The 23,537-nt window shown below is 54.4% G+C and overlaps 1 protein-coding gene across 4 annotated transcripts in view; it reads right to left on the minus strand.

The window, feature by feature from the left end:
• Positions 1 to 23,537, minus strand: part of TSPAN18 (tetraspanin 18) — a 187,811-nt gene that overhangs the window by 24,949 nt on the left and 139,325 nt on the right. For 3 of the 4 annotated variants that reach the window (XM_078433387.2, XM_078433389.2, XM_060606449.3), the window contains one exon: positions 548 to 636. The gene's annotated coding sequence lies outside the window, so the exon portion shown is untranslated. The remainder of the gene's footprint in view (positions 1 to 547; positions 637 to 23,537) is intronic. The other variant, XM_078433388.2, reaches the window with a different exon arrangement.

Below are 23,537 nucleotides of genomic sequence, written 5' to 3' on the forward strand. Positions count from 1 at the left end.
AGGCATGCTTCATAAAGGCATGGACTGGGGCGCCTGGGTGGCTCAGTCGTTAAGCGTCCGACTTCGGCTCAGGTCATGATCTCACGGTGTGTGAGTTCGAGCCCTGCGTCGGGCTCTGTGCTGACGGCTCAGAGCCTGGAGCCTGCTTCTGATTCTGTGTCTCCCTCTCTCTCTGCCCCTCCCCAACTTATACTCTGTCTCTCTCTCTCAAAAATAAATAAATGTTAAAAAATATATATATAAAGGCTTAGGCTTGTTTTGTTCACTGCCATATTCCTAGTGTCCAGAGCTGGGCCTGGCGCATAGTAGGGCCTCAATTAGTACATCGGAAGGAATGAATAGAGGGAAAAGAAAAGGCAGAGACCGGTGCAGATCTGCAAATCAGAGAAGCAGACCGAGACGAGTCAGAAAGAGGGAAAGACGGAGAAAGACAGCGAGAAGTGACACAGGAAGAGACAGACTGAGGAAGAGCTGGAGGGGGGCGGACGGGGGCCAGTGTCGGGGGGACAGGGCAGAGGTGCCCACAGAGGGAGCATCAGGTACTGACTTGTCACCTGGGCAGGTCTTTCGGCGTCAGCAGGTCAGAGTCTCCGGTCGGAGGGGTTCTGGTGTGTTCTTTTATTGGCCCAGCTCGTCCTAGAAGAGAAAATATTCAATTACTATAGGAAGTCAATAAGCAGCAGCCGCGTTCAAGAAGCTGTTTATGAAAACCTGCCTTAAGGACGCACACAGGGCGAGCGCCTCGCTAATCCGGGCCCATCAGCGCTAATGAAAAGCTCTCGGCATCCGGGCCCACTCCAGCTGGGGAGGCCCGCACGGGGTGCCCGCCCTCTGCCCAGACGGCAGCTCCCGGGTCCCCACAGGAGCTGTATGGGGGACCACATCTTTAAGAGCCTTTCAGTTTCCGGTATGGGCTTCGTCTATGCCGATGTACTGCGTGTGGCTGATGAGCTGAGAGGAGGCAGTGGGTGTGGTGGCCCACACGCCTGGATGCCACACGGATGCCGCCTGGGCACCTGCGGTGATGCCTCAGCAGAGACTGCCGGCAGGGCGCTGTTCATCAAACTCCCTCCCCAGAAATCCGAACTCCCGAGAGAGAAATCTGATGCCGGAAAGGGTTCCTTAGCCTCACGTAAGGATTTGCCAGAAGGCTCCTTTAGAGAGCCACATCCCAGCAGTGGAAACGAGGGTTTGGTTTCAGGAGCCAAATGGGCCTGGATGGAGGCTCATGTTCTACCACACCTGTGGGCACCTCCCCGGCCGGGTCCTGCCCAAGGAGGATGCAGAAAAACGAGGCCGGGGAAGCTTGGGCCTCGGTGGGCATTCTCGCGGGGAGGAAGGGGGAGATTTGGGGGTGGGGGGTCTCAGGCACCAGTTCAGATTCCATCCCGTTCATATGGGGTGGTGGTTGCAAGAATCCTCTCCATCCATCCATGCACCTGCTCAGGAGACACGGATTGGCACCTACCACGTGCTGGGTGCCATGTTAGGAAACAGGGTTGCAGGTAAGCTCACCCTCATCACGGGATGGCATTAGGGAATGGAGAGGCCGGTCAGCTCGCCCCTGTGTTCGGAGGAGGAGATCAGAGAGACAGAGAAAGGGATGACGATGGGGCTGGGGACCCGCAGGAAGGTGAGCCAACTGCCCATTGGCATAACTCCACTGGGGGCAGTAGGGAGGTTTCACGGGGAAAGGGTGGCGCGGGTGAGCAAGTCTTGAGGAAGTGTGGAGGTGACGCTGGGCAGACGGAGGAAAGGCAAGAGGAGGGGCCTCCCTCCCGAGAGTCCCCTGGTGCCCCTGTTTGGCCTAAACACACACCCACGCGGCAGGCTCGTCCACTGCCTGCCTCTGTGTCTGCCGTGAAGCTGTGGGCTACACGCTCATATGCATGAGCTCACGGGGTGCTCCCAACACCTGGAAGGAGCGATCACACCAGCATCGCCATTTGCCGAGAGGAAGCCAAGCCCTGGAGAGGAAACGGCTTGTCCAGCATCACACAGCTAGGAAGGGAGGGAGCCCGCATGCAGACCCAGGAGTCAGGATCGGACCCAGGGCTGGGAGAAAATGCTTTGTCCGCCCACGTGTGAGAACACTGAAGCCTCATAGCAGCCGTGCTAAGAGGACTACTGGCCCATTTACAGAAGGAAACTGAGATGTACAGACGTAAGTGGCAAAGCTGAGCATCCTCCCGAGATCCCAGGAGATTCCAGGCAAGATGTCAGAAAAGCCGTGTGGGGGGCCAGGAAGGGGAGGGGCAGAAGCCCAGCCCCATCTGGCCTAAACGGTGATGAATCCCCTGAAATCGGCCGTGGGGGTGAGGGAAGGTTCTGTGTACTCTGCCTCCTAGCCGGCAGGACACTACCAGCAGGGTGGACACAAGAGGGCTGACGGGGGGCAGGGAGAAGCCCCCCAGGGCCAGGCAAGGTCCAAGAAGCTCTGGAACTTTGTGGGGGGGATGGGTCACTGGGCAAGATAAAGCCAACGCAGGCTCCTTTCTAGAGCTAGGGTCTCTGCGGTCCTAGGGAGAGGGGCTATAATGCAGGCCTGGCCCTGGGGCTCAGGGACACAGGGAGGAGTCGGTTTTCCCCTCCCCTTGTTTCTCCCCTGCCCCAGACCAGCCATGGTCCCCCACCATCACCATTCCTGCCCAGCCTCCCAGGCTGGCAGCTGCCCTGAACTCTTCTTCCTCTGGACACTGAGGCTGGGATGAGACACCCGGCTGACACACAAGGCCCACCCAGTGACAAGGAGGAGGCACTGAACTCCGTTTAGCATCTCTCAGCCTCTTCTTCACTGGATTTCCCCACCCATCGTACGCCGGCTCCTGGGCTGAAACGGGCTTACCCCTCTTTCAAATTCCAACCGCTCTGAACAACCTCCCGTCTTTGTCCTTCTTGCTCCCCCAGCCCCTGGCCTGGATCCTGTTTTCGGACACAGCAACGAGCTGCATTAAGGGGAAGCTGGCAAAGGGCAGCCGAGGCGATGACTTCCACACGCACCCCATCGCTGCCGGGACGGCACCTGCCTTGGCCAGCTCCCTTGAGACCTTCAGAAAGTCACTACCCTCGCTGAGACGCCAGGCTCTCCTCTGAAAACCGTGATCCTCAAGTTTGAAGCCAAAGGTGGTTGTAAGAATTCATGATATGAAGCGCATGAAATTAATTGATAGGATTTGGAAACCTGCAAAGCGCTCTTCCCACGGGGAGCTGTTATTATCAGCAGCGTCACATATTGGAAATAAGAGGACGCCCAAACCACATCCCCCAGTTATCAGTGGGGGTGGGCATGGGGGAGAACCATAGGCATATGGCTCGGTCAGGACGGATATAAACATCTTTCCCCTAAGTGGCCTCAAATTCAAAATAACTGCTACAATTTTGTGATGACCGACCTAACAATAACTAATAGTATTGAGTGTTATCATGTAGCAGGCTCTGTTCAGCATTTCTCCTGCATTTTCTTGTGTACCCCCATCTAGGGGGAGGCACCACTATGTTTTTCTTTCTTTCTTTCTTTCTTTCTTTCTTTCTTTCTTTCTTTCTTTCTTTCCTCCCTTTTTTCTTTCTTTCTTTCTTGCTTTCTTTCTTTCCTTTTCTTCCTCCCTCCCTTTCTTTCTTCCTGCTTTCTTTCTTTTTCTTTCCTTCTTTCTCTTTTTTCTTTCTTTCTTCCTTTCTTTCTCTTTCCTTCCTCCCTTCCTCCTTCCTTCCTTCCTTCCTTCTCTTTCTTTCTTTCCTTCCTCCCTCCCTTCCTCCTTTCTTCCTTCCTTCCCTTTCTTTTTCTTTCTTTCCTTCCTCCCTCCCTCCTTTCTTTCTTCTCTTTCTTTCTCTTTCTTTCCTCCTTTCTTTCTTCTTTCTTTCTCTTTCCTTCCTTCCTCCTTTCTTTCTTCCTTCCTTCCCTTTCTTTTTTTCTTTCCTTCCTCCCTCCCTCCTTTCTTCTTTCTTTCTCTTTCTTTTCTCCTTTCTTACTTCTTTCTTTCTCTCTCTTTCCTTCCTTCCTCCCTTCCTCCTTTTATTCCTTCCTTCTCTCTTTCTTTGTTTTCTTTCTTTCGTTATTTCTTTCCTCTCCCTCCCTTCCTTCCTTTCTTTCTTTCTTTCCTTCCTCCTTCTTTCCTTCTCTTTCTCTCTTTCTTTCCTTCCTCCCTCCTTTCTTTCTTCCTTCTCTTTATTTTCTTCTTTCTTTCTTTCTTTCTTTCCTTCCTCCCTCCTTCTTTCCTTCTCTTTCTCTCTTTCTTCCTCTCTTTCTTTCCTTCCTCCCTCCTTTCTTTCTTCCTTCTCTTTATTTTCTTCTTTCTTTCTTTCTTTCTTTCTTTCTTTCCTTCCTCCCTCCTTCTTTCCTTCTCTTTCTTTCTCTCTTCCTCTCTTTCTTTCCTTCCTCCCTCCTTTCTTTCTTCCTTCTCTTTCTTTTCTTTTCTTTCTTTCTTTCTTTCCTCCCTCCTTCTTTCCTTCTCTTTCTTTCTCTCTTTCTTCCTCTCTTTCTTTCCTTCCTCCCTCCTTTCTTTCTTCCTTCTCTTTATTTTCTTTCTTTCTTTCTTTCTTTCTTTCTTTCTTTCTTTCTTTCAGAGAGAAAGAGGAGGAGGGGCAGAGAGACAGAAGGAGAGAGAGAGTCCCAAGCAGGCTCCACGCTGTCAGCACAGAGGCTCCATCTTGAACAGTGAGATCATGACCTGAGTCAAAACCAAGTGTCGGTTGCTTAACTGAGCCACCCAGGTGCCCTGGTAGGTACCATTATTATCCCATTTTATATATGAGGAAGCTGAGGCTCAGAATATAAATAACCGGCTTGAGTTTCTTCACATGGCTAGTAAGACATGGCCATGATTCAGGTCCAAGCTGGACTCCAAATCAGAGCTCCTGACAAGATACCAGCCCATGGAGAGAACACCAGGAAGAGGAAGTTCTACGCCTTAGGCTCCAAAATTTCCACTCCAGGGCTGCTCTATCCTGAATCAGGCAACCAGGCAGACTCCCAGGGAGCCAGCTAGCACCCGCCCCTGTGCCAGCTGGAAGCCTCCTGGGGACGACCCAATCCTGCCATCTCTTGACAGATGGAGGCCCTGAGGCCCAGAGAGGGGCAGAGACGGGTGAGGTCACCCAGCGCCTCAGGGCTCTCCTGTGCAGGCCCCTGCCTGGGCCAGACGCCCCTCCCACCGCCCCAGATGGCAGCTCAATTTCCTCTGCACAGAGCGGGCGGGCCTGGGAGGGGTTCTCTGATTAAGAACAGCTCAGTTCATAAATCACTCCTTTTACTTTCACTGCCCCCACCCCCCGGGCATACTTTCTGGAGAGCGAGGAGGAGGCAGGTGGAACTGAGGGAAGCCCCACGGGAGGAAGCACAGGCGGGTCCGGGCTGGTGTAGAGCCGAGAAATGTCATCGTGCAAGCACCCCGGCCAGGTGAGGGCTCTGTGGTCCAGGGCGGAGCCTCAGGGTCCCCGGGGAGCCACCACACCTCCAGCAGCCTGGCTTCCAACCGGCAGGGCTCTGCTGAGGGCTCACCTCCCGAGCCTCCCCGGCTCCTCACCCGTAAGACAGGGGTCCTCAGAGCCATTGAGACCATGGGGGGGGGGGGGGGGGCGAGGGAGGGGACTGCTGGAGCTGAAGCACTTTGGTGGCTGTACAACCAGTCCCTTCCTTCCTGCAGGCCGGGCCCCTGCCAGTGCCAGCGCTGGGCTGGGTCCAAGGCACAGACACCGGTGGCTTTCCTCCCTCCAGGACCCACTCAAATCTAGTGCCAACCAATAACCCCGCCCTCGGAGAGGCGTGTTCACAGCCGCACCAAGTGCTCTCTCTGGGCGGGGAGTACAGGGCAGCGGTGATGCGGTGTGTCATTTGTTCACCTACAGCGATCTCACCTGACCCACACGCACCCCATCACGAAAAGCCCTGCAAAACAGACAACCCTGCCGTCACTCCCTTTTCACGGACGGGCAAACTGAGGCTCCAAGGGGCCTCAGGAAGGTCCCAGAGCCAGAACCCGGCACCACGTCTGCCCGACTCTAAGACCCGTGTTTGTTTTCCTTCATCAGGACGTGGGGCAGAGGCTTGTCAGGATAAAAACGATTCTTGCCATCAGGTTCAAAGCCGAGGGGGGAGGATTTATTTGCTCGCTGGCTGGGCCTGCTGGGCCTCCTCCCAAGACAGACGGTCTCATAAACAAGCAATTGGCCCGCAATCCTGGCGTGCCTGGTGATGGCACGGACGTGGGGACATGGACACAGCTGAGCGGGGGATAAAATCTAATTAGGCTCCTGGGGGCGGCACCGCGAAGGTTCACCCGGCCGAGCCCGGCACGGATGCAGAGGGATTCTATATAACAGGCTTCCCTGCCCCCAGACTCACCGAATCCGTAAATGCCGAGGGGACGGAGCGTCTGATCTGCACCGTCTGGGAAGGCCCCGTCTCCAGGGTGTGAGTCGAACCAGCTCTGGTCTGGACGCCTGGTCCCTGCCACAACCCCTTCCTCTGTCCCAGACCTCCCGCGGGGCTGTTTCCATCAGAGACCCTTCACAGACCGAAGTGCCTCAGTAAGCGTTACCTCCAACTCCCTCTTTTCACATTGGATGCTGAAGCCCAGAGCGGGGCAGGGTCTTGCCCAAAGTCACACAGCACAGCGGGAGGAGGCAGGAGCTCCCGATTTTAAGCTCTTCCCCCACGCAGGCAGCCTCCTAAGACTGACATGTTAACTTATTTTGGCTTCGGAAAGGATGGGGCACACACTACCTCCTGAACCCTCCCAACCCCCCGGGAGATGGGCACTCCTGCTTTACAAAAGAGGAAACTGAGGCTTAGAGAGATGAAATCGCTGGCCCAAAGTCACACGGTAGGTTGGAAGAATCGTTAGGACAAAGCAAGATTCCTTGTCCTTCTGCACGGGCTGTCTTCCAGAGGTGTGGCCCTGGGAGCTTTGGGCTGCGGCCGCCCAGAGTGACCCTTGCCACAATGCATGCCTCCCATTCCTTCCATGGGCCCCGGCTCACCCCAGACCCAGGCCAACGGCCCCATCCTCCCGCCTTTGCCCGGAGACCACCTGTTTGCAAAGGCCTCCGGGGACACAGGCTCTGTACCCTCCCGCAGGGACTTTCATTTGCCACCGTCAAGGTGCTGAAGGCAAGGCAACCAATTTGAACTTGGGCATGAGCAGAGAGAAGTGGCTACTCTGTATCAGGCCCAGGATTTGGCCTCAGGACACCAGAGTCCAAAGGCTGGGAGGGAGTAGGCCAGGGCAGAGTGAGGACGCCGGCCCTCCCCCCAGAGCTCCCGTGTCCTCAGGTCCCTCTGAGCCCCCGGCAAAGTTTCTCTGACAGCCAGCCACTGGCAGTGATCCAGTGATCCGGTGATCCAGGCAAAAGTAGGCGTGTGAGGAGGAAAGGAGAGGGTAAGACTTTCCGAGCCAACAAGGAGGTTCCTGGTCCCCAGGAGAAACCCTTCCGGGTTGTGGCAGGGATACTCAGGTTCTAGGAGATGGTGTGGCTACCAAGGGGATGAGGAAGAAAGCCAGCCTTCCAGTGGTGAGCAGACAGGAGATTTTAACTCTCTGGAAACCCTCCTGCCTTTGGAGAGAGCCTGGGGCTGGGGTGGGGGTGGGCACAGAATCTTTTCTGCCTCCCCTGGAGGTCTGAGATGAAACTGAATCCAGGAAAGGATGAGCCCCGGTGTCCCCTTGTCAGGAGCGGGCGCTCTGGGTCCTTCGCCACCCACCTCAGCCCTGAGTCACCTTCCAGGACCAGAGAGACCAGGAGGGGCCTGCAGGTCTGGGGTCCTCCCATTGGGCTCACTTCCTGAGGGGCACCCACAGGACAGTGTTGGGGGAAGAGCCCATCCTTAGGGTTTTCTTTTTCTTTTTTTTAGTTTATTTATTTTGAGAGAGAGAAAGAGAGAGAGAGAGAACGAGTGAGGGAGGGGCAGAGAGAGAGAGAGAGAGAGAGAGAGAGAGAATCCCAAGCAGGCTCCGCACCACCAGCAGAGAGCCTAACGTGGGGCTCGAACTCACGAACCTTGAGATCATGACCGGAACTGAAATCAAGAGTCAGACACTTAACCGACTGAGTCACCCAGGCGCCCCACCATCCTTATGGTTTTCTAGCACATCTGTGCCATCGGGAGAGGGAGGGTTCTACACAAAGGAGGTCACCCCCATCTAATAGCCAAAGACACTAGCATCCAGGGGAAGAGGTCCCCCCAAGGGCACACAGCACAGTCAGGGCTGGATGACATCATCCAGACCCCCAGCCTGGGTGCTCCCTGCCACACGGGGGGGCAGCCTCGGCATATGCTGGGGGTGGCCTCAAAACCCCACCTGGGGAAAGCCTGTGGGAAGGGTGAATGTGGAGATGGCAGGAGCCACACGACACTGCCTCCATGACTAGAAGGGACAGCGATGTGGAGCACTGGATGTGTCCTATGAACACACCGTTGTTGTTGGACCTTTCCCCCCAGACGTAAGGCCTCAGTGGCCGGAGCTGTGTCTCCCACTTCCCGTGAGTCCCTTCAGGGGACAAGAGGAATACTGTCGACATAATAACTGCTCCTGCTTCACATGCACCAGAGACCATGCTGAGCACTGTTCCAACATCATGTACGATGGGGGAACTATTCCTGAATTACACCAAGGCTCAGAAAAAGTGAGTGAGCTTCCCACGGTGGCCCAGCTGGCAAGGGGCAGAACCGGCTTCAGACCCCAGAAGGCACAGTGCTAAGTGCCTTCTTAGCACTGTGGGCATCTTCTGGCTGAATACACAAGGCAGAGCGAGTGGCAAAGAGAAGGAACTGGCAGGCAAGAGTCCTGGGTTCAAGTCCAGAAAACTCTGCACAGCCTGCCCTCTCTCTAACCCTGGTATCCTTCCTCTGTTTCCCAAGGCCACTGCATCTCTAAGCCAAGTGGGGGGCGTGAGCCCTCATCCCTCCCTTCCCACATTTCATCGCCCCTCAGGGCTGGGAGCTGCAAGAGACCCTTTGAAAGACTTGGAAATCCATCCCAAAATATGCAGGGCTGTTGCTGGGGCAACCTGGCTTGCCATGCTGCCAGATTTAAATACTTAATGGCTTCTCGGGTATTAAGGGGGCCTGGGAACCGGGTGGGAAAGGGCACAGGTCTGAGCTGGGGTGAAGGGGTGGGGGGACCCTGGCAACTCCTGTCAGAGAAGCCCCCCTACGCCTCCCTCCCTCCCCCCTCCTGTGCAGAGAAGGGTGCTGAGGGCTCCTGGCTCTGTAGCTGTCTTTAGTGTCCGACAGGATAGGGCAGATTGTGGCTGGGACCCAAGTAGTGGGTGAGACCCAGAATTCCACTGCTGGGGTGAAGGGGGTAGGTGCCGGAGTAGGGGTTCTCTTTTGCAGGTGGACAAGAGAAACTGACTTTTTTTGCATACTATGCGGTTGGCACTGTGTAAAGTCCTTGCCTTCTCTCCTTTGAGCCTCACTGTAATCCTAGGGGGCAGCCTATTATTATTCCCAATACAGCTGAGACAGCTGGGATCAGAGAGATGCAGTGACTTGCCCAAGGCCACACAGCTATTAAGTGGCGGACTTGAACCCAAGGCCGTGGGCTCCAAAGCCACTGCTTTCTTCTGCTACATCTACCAGAAGCCAGGCCAGAAACAGTAACAGCTAGCATGTATGAAGCCCATTCTATGGGCCAGGCACTGTGCTAAGGGCTTTACATCTTCTTTTTTTTAATTTTTTTTTAATGTTTATTTATTTTTGACAGAGAGAGAGAGAGAGAGAGAGAGACAGAGCATGAGTGGGGGAGGGGCAGAGAGAGAGGGAGACACAGAACCTGAAGCAGGCTCCAGGCTCTGAGCTGTCAGCACAGAGCCCGACGCGGGGCTCAAACCCACAGACCGCAAGATCATGACCTGAACTGAAGCTGGACGCTCAACCGACTGAGCCACGCAGGTGCCCCAGGGCTTTACATCTTCTAACTCACTTAACCCTTCCAACGGCACTGGAAGGCAGGCACTGTTACCCCCATTTTGCAGATGTGACAACGGAGGCCCCAAGAGGGGAAGTAAGTAAGACACCAGGACCACAGGTAAGCAAGCAGAGGAGCCCGGATTCAGGCCTCCACAGTCCGCTCCGGAGCTGGTACCCTTCAACCAGCTCTCCTTACCCCGCATTTAGAAGGGTGTGTAACAAAAACAACAAATTAGTTCGTTAAGATCAAACTTAAGATCTTTTTACCCTGGTGCTCTGTCCACACCCTCCCAAGCTGGGTAGGATGGCAAGAGGAAATTCTCCCAACAACTTAGTGATAAAGATGAGTCAGCTTGAGGTCTGCCTTCACTGACTCGCTCTACACACAAGACACATGTACACAAACCCACACGGACAGCAAACGCAGACACAGCCACGCACACATACACTCACGCACAGACACGTCCACACAGACAAATGTACTGACATATACAGACACACACACACATACACAGTCACAGATATGGCCACTGGTCACTTTCCTGCCTAACTGCATTAGCCATAGTGTCATGAAAAAGACATCCAGGGGCGCCTGGGTGGCGCAGTCAGTTAAGCGTCCGACTTCAGCCAGGTCACGATCTCGCGGTCCGTGAGTTTGAGCCCCGCGTCAGGCTCTGGGCTGATGGCTCGGAGCCTGGAGCCTGTTTCCGATTCTGTGTCTCCCTCTCTCTCTGCCCCTCCCCCGTTCATGCTCTGTCTCTCTCTGTCCCAAAAATAAATAAAAAACGTTGAAAAAAAATTAAAAAAAAAAAAAAAAGACATCCAAAGTCATCTGGCCCACACCTCTGCCCACGTCAAGAATACTGGAAAGGGGCAAACCAATTTGATCTTACTCTTAAAGTTCTTCAGTAAGGAGGCTAAATAAACCCCGCCGTTTCATTCTGATGTCTCCTCAAGTAGGGAAGTTCCTCCTGGCATCTCAGCAAATTCCATCCTGCTTTACATTAATCACAACACAATTCTTTCCATTAATACCCTGCTTTACAGCTCCCTTCTGTTTTCACACTCTTGCTTAATCCCCACAACCATCCAGCCAGGCAGGCAGGGCAGAGATGATTTTAATTTATCAGGAGTAGGGCCCAGAGTCGTCAAGGAGCTTGCTTGAGACGACACAGCTAGCTTCCCACCTAGGTGTCGTGCCTTCTATTTGGCTGCTGATGTTACCCTTGTTTCAAGGAGGCCAGGCTGCTATCAATGTCCCGTCAATTTCACTGTGCTCCTCTCTGCATTGAGATAAGCTCAGCCTGTGTTCAGTGAGGGGACTTCCCTGGCCCTGGCTCACCTCCCTGCTGTCTACATGATGCCTGGTATAGCATGGAGGGGAGGTCCCTCAAAGCTGGGTTACCCCAAAACCCCACACCCTGAGATGTGCTGGGGCAGATGGGTGAGGCTTACCCCTCCTCACCCACCAGGGTGGGATCCCTGAACTACCCCTCCCCTCTCCACCGTCCCCCTCGCCGCCCCCAGGGCCCAGGAACTGTTGCTGGAGCAGAAACCATGCCTGCCTCCTCCCCGCCAACCTCTTGTCTTTGGGGGTCACTGCCCAAGTTACATCTGCTTGGTAATAAATATTAGAGGCGCTGGGTCTTCCCAGGGCAACTGCAACTGATTCCAGTCACCTGGCCCGAATTAAAGAGGCCACAACCCCTTCCCATAAGAGGAATGACTACAGGTATTTGCAGCTCAAGTTCTGGAGGGCCAAGAAAAGACAGAGCTCCTGCGTGGCTGAGAAAAGCCTGTGAGGAAAGGAATCAAAGGAAAATCTGGGGCGGGGCCTGAGCAGACAGGCAGGAGTCAGAGAGCCCTGTTTTCTTTCCTCCCCATAAAAAAATCAACCCAGCCCTAGGAGCCCTAAAGAAAGATGCAGGTCAGGGATGGGGGAGGGAAAGGGCTGGGCTAGAGTGGAGACAGGTAGGGGGTGGGGGAGGTGCTCAGACAAAGGGGAATGAAGACATAGTCCATCCGTCTACAGAAGCCTGGCCACCAACTCCCACCAAACATCACGATTTCCAGGCCAGAAAAGGTGCTGGCAGTCCTGGCCGGAAGCCTCGGGGATGAGCAAGTATTCAATCTTAGAGCGTGCCAGGAGAAAATTTCTACTTCCTCCTGACAGTATGGTAATCATAAAAAAACAAAACGTCGGGTCCTGGTTTCTCCATCTGTGCAATGGGACAGAGATCCCCACCTTGCCCTTCCCATGAGCTGGTGCTGGGCAGGATGGGAGGAACCAAGGGAAGGATCTGGCAGGTGCTCACCTAGAGCGGAGGTGGCTACTTTTCCCTTAGAGGGCCAGGTAGTAAATATTTTAGGCTTTGCAGACCTACTGTGTCTGTCACAATGATTCAACCCTGCTTTGTTCGAGAAAGCAGCCACAGAGAGCACGGAAAGGAATGGACATGGCTGTGGGCCAATACAAGTTTATTTACAAAAGAAAAAAAAAAAAAAAAAAAAAGACCAGGCAGGATTTGGCTCACCAACTGTGGTTTGCGGAGCCCTGACTGACCCTAAGGAATATTTAGGGACTTACCTTGGGTTAAAGCTGCAGATTAGAAGTGGATGTGGTTCCCCTGTGGCGCAGGGGGCAGAGAATGGGAGAGAGAACAGAACCAGGTCCCAGAGAACTGGGTTCCAGCCCTGGGTGCAGGCTGTGCAGCCCCTGCCAACTGCCAGCACCTGTCTGAGCCTCAGCAGCTTCTCTGTGCCCTCAAGGATAAAGACGGAAGCACCTCCCCAGGTTATCGAGAGGGTCTGAGGAGCCCCGCGGGGGTGGTGGGCAGTGCCCTCAGCAATTAGCAAAGCCCGGCTGGGAGACTAACTTCACTGCAGCAGGCAGGGCTCCGGCTGTGGCCCTGGCAGCGGGTGAGGCCCACTTAAGAGTTCCGAGTGGGGCATGCAAGGGTCTGAACAGCACTGGGGGGAGCTTTCCAGCAGGAGGCGCTGAAGGAGCTAGAGCTGGTCACCCTCTGATACCACGGCCGGACCTTACTGCAACTCATTTAATTTTTGCAATAAGCTATGAAGCGGGCACAATTATTATGGGGAAATGGAGACACAGAGATGTGAAGTAACTTGCCCAGAGCTGCACAGCTACTAGGCCGGCATTTAGAACCCAAGCAGTTAGTTCCAGCATCTGGGCTCAGAGGGTGTCTAAAAGGTCTCAGAGCTAGTGGGGCAGACCATGGAATTCTCCAGAATTAAGAAATACACTAGAAAAGAGGGTATGGCATGGCGGGGGGGGGGGGGGGGCAGGGCAGGGGGAAGGCTTGGGAACTAGTCTTTGCTTTGTCAACAGCCAACAGCATAACCTTGAGCAAGTTTCTTGTCCTCCTTGGGCTGCTCTGGGGAGGCAGCATGGGGAGTGGCCAAACGCATCAGAGTGACCAGGGGAGTCATCTCTCCCACTCACTCACTACCTGTGTGGCTTCGGCTTCTCTGAGCCTCTGTGTACCTTGTCATCTTGTGTATGTGAACATTGAAGAGACCACTCTGCCCAAGACACGGAAGCCATACCTTTTGCTCATCCGTCCTGGGCCCTGAGCCAGGCTCACGGCTCCCACTGCCAACACTGAGCAAACCTCTAGGTGTCCTCGGTTCCATTTCTGGGTGGAAAGGATTCAGGTATTGTCCTTTCAGGAGTGGAAATGGTGGTCTGAATATTTGATGAGCAGACCCCATCCTTTAAACATGTAAACACAGCTCAATGTGTAGCCTCCAGAGCTAACAAATGCCCAGGGAGTAAAGAAGTCAGGGCTCCAGAAGTCTCAATGAAAAAGAACTCTGGGGGCAAAGGAAGGTGGGTCTCACCCCCGCGGGCACCGGATCACAAGGTGCATGGAGTGTACCTGAGTTTGGCAGTGAAGGCCACGCACCCACTCGAGCACACTGGAGTTGCCCCGCAGAGCACAGACAGGAGAGGTGCCAGCCACCCATGTGTCCCCTGTGAGGCCGGGGTGACAGCACTGAGAAAAGGGCTATGGGAAGGGGCTTCGGGCCTGGCTCAAGTCAAAGGCACACTGGCACCTTTTTTGCAATTCCTGAGACGTAAGGATAAAAGGTATGGTCTTTAGTCCGGTGATCAGGGTTCAGATTCCAACTTTACAGCCAGCCTGTGCCATAAAGAGTCTTAGAGTCTTGTCTCTGCCACTGTCTGCTCTCTCTCCCGTCTAGAAGTGATTTCATGTGTGTGTGTGCGCGTGCACACACACACACACACACACACACACTGCCCATTTCCTGGGGAGGCGGAAGGCTACCTGCTTATGTCAGCTGAAACGCTTCTTTGAAAGCATACCTCGCTGGGGGCCTGGACATAAGTCCCCTAGCCCAGCCCTGGAACTGTGACCCCCAGCAGGCGGTGGCCGCAGTTAATTTAGAGGCTCGGCATGTGTGAGCCCTTCTACAAAGCTGGCTTGCCCAAGGCAACCTCAGGTCTGCCCGGGCCCTGCTGGGAGGAGGGGGTCCTGGGGCGCTTCCTTGCTGGGAAAAGGAAGAACCTGGCAGGTGTTTCATTTCCCCCTGGCTGCCCAGTAATTAAGAAAGGAAGACTCAGCCAGTTCATGGGGCAGTGACCACATGGGGATGGGGGGGGTGGGTAGACACACAGAGCAGGCTTTAGAAGGAGGCTCCAGCGTGACCTTGAGCAAGTCACTTCGTGTCTGAGCCACCGGGCCTCACTACGTGTGTGGAGCTGGGTCACGTCCAGGGGGACGCACGCAGCAGGGCTATGCTGTAGCTATCACGTGTGTTGGGGGAATGACTCTGAACTTTGCTTGAGGCCATTAACCTCCCCCATCCTCCCCACCACCAGGTGCCTCCTTCCTTGGTGTAATTCTGAATAGCAAATGCTGTTGGAGAAGAGATTCCATGGGAAACAGTCTTAGGTGAGGCATCGTATCAGACTTTCTAGGGTAGATGTTCCGGTAAGAGACAAACCTCAAAGAGAACCTAGATCCCGTTATGTGAGTGAGCAGGGGCGAGAGGGGTGGGGCCGAACCACCTCCTCGCCGTGTACCGTGGGGCCGCAGCGCCTCCCCAGTGACGGGTAATCGGGGTGATGCAACGTGGGTGCACCCAGAACCAGGCCCGGCATATAGCGGGGGCTCCGGGAAGGTCCACTCACATTGCTGGGCTCCAGGCGGCCGGAAATGTCTGCCTGTTCACGTGTACCCCAGTGAAGCCTTCCACAACCTTCTGGGTTCCCAGACCACGAAACTAGGACAAAGCCCTTCAACGGTGAAAAAGCCTTACAGGATTACAGCTGACCTGTGTGAACTGGAAATCCCCAGGCTTTTTTCTTTTTCACCCTTCTCTCTGCTACTTTTCAATTACCTCACACCATTTTAAGGTCAGGTTTCTCTCTGAAACATGGATTTAGGGATCCTTGGCCCAATTTCACCAGTGATGCTCAAAGAAATCTTTCTTCCCAGGTCGCCCTGTCCTGGTCATGCGGTTACAGATGACCGGCTACTCCCAGAGGGGACTGGCCCTCCCCGGCAGTGGCAAGGGTTCAAGTTCATCCCCAAGAACGGTAGGCTGCTTCTCCCTCTACCGCCCATCTTTTTCCCAGCTTCTCCCCCATCAGCGAGGCTCGGCTGACTGGGCCAGGATGGAGGGGGAGGCAGTCAGAGCTGTTGTCCAGTCAGAGGAGACACAGAGCTAGGTGACAAGCCATCCCTTACCAACAGTAGAGAGCCTGGCCCTGAGGCTGCCACTCGTCCCTTGCCCAGAGACAACTTGACCCAGAGTCAAGAGCTGTGGCTGAAGGAATCCTCTACCCCCTTGTTTACTTATTCCCGTCAACATTTATAAGCCCCCTCCCCCATCACTGAGCTCATCTCCACCCACCCTCCTTCTCCCTCAACCCACTACAGCCATACTGGTCTCTTCCACACGGCAAGCACATTCCTACCTCAGGGCCTTTGCACCTGCTGGTCCTTCTGCCTGGGACTCTCTTTTCCACATGGCATAATCCCTCATTTCATTCCGGTCTCTGATCAGATTCCTTAGGACGTCCATAACTGACCACTCCCACCCCCCCTCTCCCCACCAGCCTAAAATAGTTTCTCCCTCTAGTCACTATCCGACCCTTTGTTGTTGACGCTTATCTCCAACAATGTTTTCTTCCTGTTATTTATCTTCTCTCCCCTTCCTCTGAATGCGGGGGGTGGGGGGGGCAGTGACTTTGTTCTGCCTGCTTCATTGCTGAATCCCAATGTCCAGTACAGCACCTGCCACAGTGTGAGTGCTCAGTGGATATTTGGGGAAGGAAGGAAAGAAGGGAGAGAAGAATGAATCTCTGTGTGGGCCTCTTATAAACTTCTGATTTAACCCTTGCTAAAATCTATCGAAAGATACAGCACCAGCTATAATTTGTGGGACCCAGTAAAAATGAGGGATCTCTTATTCAAAAGTGAAGAATTTCAAGATGGTGGGGCACCTGGGTGGCTCAGTTGGTTAAGCATCCAACTCTTGATTTCGGCTCAGGTCATGATCTTGAGGCTCATGAGTTCAAGCCCCACATCGGGCTCTGCACTCTCAGTGCAGAGTCTGCTTCAGATCCTTTGTCTCCCTCTCTCTCTCTGCCCCTCCCTCGCACGCTCTCTCATAAAAATTAAAAAAAAATTTTTTTTCAAGATGGTAACAGCAGAGCATTAAGCCAAGTGTGGGGTCTTTTTAAGTATAGCCCCTTCCCCCAGCAGCTGCCCAGATTGCATACTGTGACCCTGGCCTTGGGGGGTGTGTTATTACCATTGCCACTGTGCCATTCAGAGATAAGAGGATCAGAATGGTGTAGGGTTTGTCCAACATCACACAGCATTATGCTACGGCTTAGGACCTCACACAAACCCCTGCTTCTCTGTTCCTGCATTGGCTACAGAAGAAATCTTATTATCCACACACACCTGGAAATCTGGGGACCCAGCTCAGAGAAGAAAGTGAGAGAGCAAAATTGCCTGGAAATCTGTTTACCTCACAAATTCATTATATATATATATATATATATGTGTGTCATATCACATACATATATATGTCATTTTATTTCAAAATATTTCCACAGTTGTTTTTTTTAGTTTTTTAACGTTTTATTTATTTATTTATTTTATTTATTTTTAAAAAATTTTTTTTACATTTATTTATTTTTGAGAGACAGAGAGAGACAGAGCACAAGTGGGGGAGGGGCAGAGAGAGAAGGAGACACAGCATCTGAAGCAGGCTCCAGGCTCGGAATTGTCAGCACAGAGCCCGATGAGGAGCTCCAACTCACAAACCGTGAGATCATGACCTGAGCCGAAGTCAGACTCTTAACCGACTGAGCCACCCAGGTGCCCCACGTTTTATTTATTTTTGAGACAGAGAGAGAGAGAGAGAGAGAGCGCATGAGCAGGGGAGGGGCAGAGAGAGAGCGAGACACAGAATCCGAAGCAGGCTCCAGGCTCTGAGCCGTCAGCACAGAGCCCGACTCGGGGCTCAAACTCACAAACCGCGAGATCATGACCTGAGCTGAAGTCAGACGCTCAACCGACTGAGCCACCTAGGCGCCCCTCCACAGTTGTTTTAATATAAAAATAAGGTATAGTTCTCCAAGTCTTTGAGGAGTATTGGTATTCTCTTAGTACATACTGGGCTGATCCTGAGAGTCTGGGTACCCCCGACTCGGGGAAGAGTGCCCCAGGCCCTGCAGGTACCTACCACTCAGTCGAAAGAGCATCATCCAAAGTAGAAGACCCTAGCACAGTCTCGACGCCCAGTACCGCCCCAAAAATGCTAGCTTCGTGCCTTCATTCATTCCCTCCCTCCTGCTTGGTCCAAGGGAAACCTCCTCAGGGTGGCCACAGACCCAGATGGCAGGGAGCCTCCCACAGGCCTGCACAGAGACGCCGGCCCTCATTATTCCAACAGAGACAGAGGGGAGCCCGGGCGTGGCTCGCTCCTCCTGGGGAAATGGGCCTCGGCCTGTTAGCGGGAAGGGGAGCGTGTTATGAGCCTGCTCAGCCAGCCAGGTTCACTTGCCACGTTAATTGGAACACGTAATGCTTTGTTAATATAGTCTAATTTGGGGAGGCTGGCGCACTGGGGTCTCTGGGGTCGGGGTACGGTGTGGGGGAGGGGAGCCCCTAAAGGTATCGGCAAAGAGGGCTGGGAGAGTGGCTGAAACGCTCTTTGGTGTTCGGCACCTGTCTTGCAAAATGACATCTTAATCCAGCATCCAAAGGCTTGAAGTCCGTTGTGCGGCTGTGTGTGTGCATGTGTGTTTCTACGTGTATGTGTGTGTATGTGTGTGCATGTGTGTGTGAGCGGTGAATACGGTGGCCAGCAGATATGTGCAACCGTGTGCGTGGGATAGGAGTGTGCAGGGGTGCAGGACCGTGCGGAGGGGGGGAGGGAAGGGAACACAGCTCTATCACACCTAAAGGCAGAACACAGTGGTCTAATTTTGAGAACGCAAACAAAGACATCTATTTTCCCAGGAATGGCTCACCCAGCCCCTATTAACACTAATTAGGAGGCCTGGGAATTCCCCATAACTTCATAATTACTGTTAACAGACTTCACAGGGGCCGCGAAGGAAATGGAACACCCCTGTCCTGTTTTCACAGCCAAGGTGATGATGGTTCAGGTGGGCCCCCCCCCCCCACCACCCACCAGGCACGGGGATTCCCCCAGGGGTCCTGGGTGTTCAGACTGCCCGGGAGGCGGGGGGGGGGGAGGGGGCGCCCTCGTGGGGAAAACTCACTCTGTGGGGGCTGGGGAAATAGAGTTAGGAGCCCAAGGAGGGCATGGACACATGCCACCATGAGCCTTAAGCTTTGAGTCTGGAGGTCAAGGAGCAGACAGACCACTCCAGGCCTCAGGCCACCCTCTTAGCCCCTGTCCGTTAAGATGAGCCGTATTTTAAAGGTGGCATCAAAGAGCTGGCAAGACCCCAGCAGTGACTTCACGGTGTCATCAGCCCCCCCCCCCCCCCCCCAGCCTGCTGCACCCTGAAGCCAGACGCCTTAGGAAACCACAGTTAAGCCATCACGGGGACCCCTCAGCTGCTCGCCAGCGAGATGGCCACTTCTGCCAGCTGACAGGCGCAGGGACTTCCCAGAAGCAGCCCTGCGGCCCTTCCCGCGAGGCCTCATTCACGCCTACAAAGACCCTCCCCCTCGGCCACCCCCCTCAGCTCTGGCGGTCCTGCCGCAGGCTCTGCAAAGGCCTGTGGGGAAGCAGGCGCCAGCGCTGTCCCGGCGGTCCCCTGTGTCTGCCCCCACTGGCGTGATCTTCCAGCCCCCACCCCCAGGAAGCGCTGTCCGTCCGTCTAGCACTTGGGGCCTGGCTCTGCTTCCAGAAGACAGCTCTTTGTTCTTTGCTGTCTGCCCAGAATCTGAGATTCTCCATGTATTACAGAGCTGAAAGGCTATTTTCTTAATCATGTTAAAAAGGGCTCAAATGGTTTCAAATGCTGACTTTTGGTGCTGCTTCTTTTATGCTTTATACTCAGCTGACTTCTATCCTTTTTCTCATAAGGAACATGCATTATTTGGTATTATTCATTCACAAAGCATCGCGAAAGGGCCATTCCGGCCCTCCCACTCTGATGCCACCAGGTCTCTGCAGGTGCTGCAAGGTGGGTCCGGAATACCTTTGCCCCTGTGGTCAGCCTAGAGTACTTCTTCTCACCCTTCAATGCCCAGCTTCACATTTCCTCAGCCGTGAAGCCCTCCCTGATTTCTCCAGCCGAGGCAGTGTTTCCTTCTGCTTAGTTCCTCAGTTTGGAGATCAGAAAACAAGGCCCAGGGAGGGGCAAGGGCCTCGCCAGGCCTCACAGCTAGGTCAGGGGTGGTGAGGGCTACAGTGGAATCCAGAAGGGCTTTTCTTTACAGCCTCCAGGGGGTGGGGGGAGGTTGGCACACACCCCGCCCCCCTTCTCAATACCCCCTTCCTTCCCTGGAGCCAGCGCCTGCCCTGTCGGGAGACAGCCTTGACCTCCATCTTTGTTCTCCTCAAGAATGAGCCAGGATGCTCCTCTCTCTGTGCCCCAGGGGCACAAATCAGTGAGGCATGGGATGAACAGAGAATGGCCTGGTTGTTGTTCCACAAAGGGACGTGTGGACAGGAAGCACTTGGGACCCTTCCTCCCTCTCTGGAGCTCAAGGCTGTCTGAATGGCCACCCCTGCAAGGGCCAGGCAGGGCCTCCCTGCCCACCCAGCCCCTGCCCTGGCCTCTCCCTGGCTGAGCCGCTGGAGGCCACGCCCCCTGAGCCTGACTCTCAGCTTTGCCCCTGAAGAGCGGCCGTTTCACATACCCGAGCCTTACAGATTACCAGAAATACTAGTATTTCATAAGACAACCTACCATGTATTAAGCATTATTCGGAGCCAGGGCACTGGTTAGGTGTTGTTGTTGTTGTTAAGTTTATTTATTTATTTTGAGAGAGAGAGAGAGAGAGAGGCGGTGTAGGAGGGGCAGAGAGAGAGGGAGAGAGAGAATCCCAAGCAGGCTCCACACTTTCATCGCAGAGCCCGATGCAGCACTTGAACTCATGAACCGTGAGATCATGACCTGGGCTGAAGCCAAGAGTCGGATACTTAACCGACTGAGCTCCCCCCCCACCCCCCAGCATCCCTGGTCAGGGGCTTTATATACCCCATGGCTCATCCGCATGACTGCTTGCCCTTTCAGTCACCTGTTACCACTCCCATTTCCCATGGGAAATGTGAGGCTCATGGGAAATGAGGCCACTCCCCCAGGGTCAAGAGCTTGAGGTGACTGAGCTGGGACTTAAGTCTGGACCTATGTGGGGGTTATAAGCCTGGCTCCCAAGATAGTTATATGGATTGGATGAGATAATTGCACAGGCTAAGCGTTCCACAGATAATAACGCGTCGAACGTTACAGCTTGCCTCATTTTCATTTCATAATGAGAGCCAGCACTGCGGTGACGTGGCCCGGCCAAGAGTCGATAGGCAGGCAAGGCATCTTGGGGACCTGGTAAGAGGGGGCAGACCCCCTCCCCCAACAACCCCCCGCCCCGCCACGCCCCAGCAGATCCTACCCCTGGAAACCCCAGGGCCCAGATTGCTCCTAGCCAGAGAGTATTATTTGAGAGTAAATATTATTTTACCCTCCAGCTTAATCCAGACCAAGCTTATCTTTCCCACCGAAAAGCCCACAGCCCGCAGCAAGTTAAGCCCTTTGCTGCTTTCCTAATTGCAGGTTTGCAGCTTTGCTGGGGGAACACCAGATCTCTGGGAAAGCCCGATAAGTGGTCTGGTATTTGGCAGTGGCATCAGAGAGGCTGGCTCTGGGCTGGGCCGTCCGGCTTTCCAAGCCCACGCTGGGTTGGCTGGGGGGCGGGGTGTCCAAGGGAGAGAAGGCAGCCTGGGGCACATTCCCCTTCTGTGCCCCAGGGCAGATCGAGCTACAGTGCGGGTAGGGGAAGTGAATCGTGGCCTCCTGTTTCATGCTGAGTCCCATTTGGCTAGAAAAGTAAAACGGGGGTCAGTGGGCTGCCAGGCCCATCCTTCTCCTCCAGTTACACCACGTCTGTTTCTTCCTGCCTCTTCCTTTGAAGCATGGGAAGAACCCATTCAGACCAGAGGCCCTGAGCCTCCTGTGCCCCAGGTTTCTCTAAGGGGGGGGCCTCTAGATGGCGAGCAGTTCCAGCAGACTCCATGCTGCTGAAGGCTGTTGTAGGGATCCTCAGAAGGTCCAAGGAGCCAGCCTGGGTCAGATCGGCCCCTGCCCAACCCCTGTCTCGCATCCTCCCCACGTGGCTCTCCACCGAAAAGCGCTGGTGGGGCGGACGTAGACCCACGTCCAGGTGGGTGGGTCTGCGTGGGTCTTGTTGGCAAAACTAGAAACAATGGGTGCAAGTTACAGAAATACGAAGTTTGCCCCGATTACAAAGAGGAGTATCCCCCACCGCATGGGAAGACTGGAAATGGGGTGCAGCTGTTACAAGATGGATTTGAAGGGGGTGCCACGCAGCTCAGTTGGTTAAGCGTCTGACTTCGGCTCAGGTCATGATCTCACGGTGTGTGGGTTCGAGCCCTGCATCGGGCTCCGTGCTGACAGCTCAGAGCCTGGAGCCTGCTTCGGATTCTGTTTCCCTCTCTGCCCCTCTCCCACTCATGCTCGCTCTCTCTCTCTCTCTCTCTCTCAAAAATAAATAAACATTTAAAAAAAGTTTTTTTTAAGAAGTTGGATTTGAAATCAGACAGACCTGGGGTTTAAATCTGGCTTCACCCACTTCCTACCTGTGTGACCCCGGGTAAGCGCCTCAACCCCTCTGAACTACAAGTTCGTCGGCTGTAAAATGATTCCATCTTGGCGGACGAACCCAAGGATCAAATGACATCAGCAAGCCTGGCACTTACCATGTGATCAGGACAAGCAAGTTTCTTTTAGTCCCGGGGTTAGTGAGCTGGCTGTCGCCACGGGTATTCAAGCAGATGTCAGAGGGTCCTCGTGTAAGGTTGGGCACACAGGATCTCCTTCCTGCACTAGACTAAAGATTGCACTCAGTGTCTCCAGGAGATCTCCCAGCTCTAAGAAAACACACCCAGGACGTGGCCTCGGCCGGCTGTGGAAAGGTGGGCGTATCAGTGAGTGGGCACCGTCTCCTCGCGCCTCTGCCAGGATATAAAAAACAGGCATCCACACGCGGTATGTGCTTCCATGTATATGAGATGTCCAGAAACGGCAAACTCTCCAGAGGCAGAGAGGAAACGGCGGGAGCCTGGGGCTGGGGGTGGGAACAGGAACTGATGGCAAGTGGATACCAGGTTTCTTTTTCGGGGGGTGATGGAAATACTCTCAAAGGACATCGTAGGGATGTTGCACAACTTCTTACTGTTACTACAAGTCAGTGAATCATGCCTTTAAAACGCGCGAATTTCACAGCAGTGAAAATTATACCTCCGACCTCCGTAAAGCTGTGAAGAAACCCCAAACAGTGACACCAGCAACAAAGTCCAGAGGGGCCGACGCATGGTTGGGGGTGATGCCATGGTTGGGGGGAAGCAGTGGCAGTGGCAGCTGAGGCCTGAGGTCACCACCGGTTTGGGGACTCCTTCTCCACCGGTGGGTTCACGGTGGCGCCCTCTGGTTATTCCTTACCCCGTGGGAGAAACTACTACCCACCCACCAGCTGGCCTCACTAACACCCCGAAGTGAAGCCCCAGTGATACGGGGAGGCAGCTTCTGCAGAAGGATGGGGAACCTGGGAGGTGGCAGCATGAGGGAGGAGGCCTCCAGGAGACAGGCCTCCCAGAAGCCTCCACAGATCAGTGCTGGAGGGCGGCTCGGGGCATCTTAAAGTTTGGGGTCTCTAAGTTAGGAGGAAAGCCGAAGGCGTGGCTTGGCCTGGTCTGTAAGGCACTGGTGGGTCTGCCTGAGGGAGGTGGGGACAGAACCAATCACGTGCTGGGCACTGCTATCTGCCAGGGAAGGGCTGACATCTCTCCTGGGGATGTGACACCCTCGGGCCTGCAGATGAGCAGAGAAGACTGGTCTCCGCTCGGGGTCCACACACTGAGGAGAGATCCGACTTGCTCACGGTTGCTCCTGTGCGAAGCAGGAAAA

Source organism: Panthera onca, chromosome D1, assembly GCF_046562875.1.
Source record: "Panthera onca isolate mPanOnc1 chromosome D1, mPanOnc1 haplotype 2, whole genome shotgun sequence".
In the NCBI taxonomy this organism is placed as follows: domain Eukaryota; kingdom Metazoa; phylum Chordata; class Mammalia; order Carnivora; family Felidae; genus Panthera; species Panthera onca.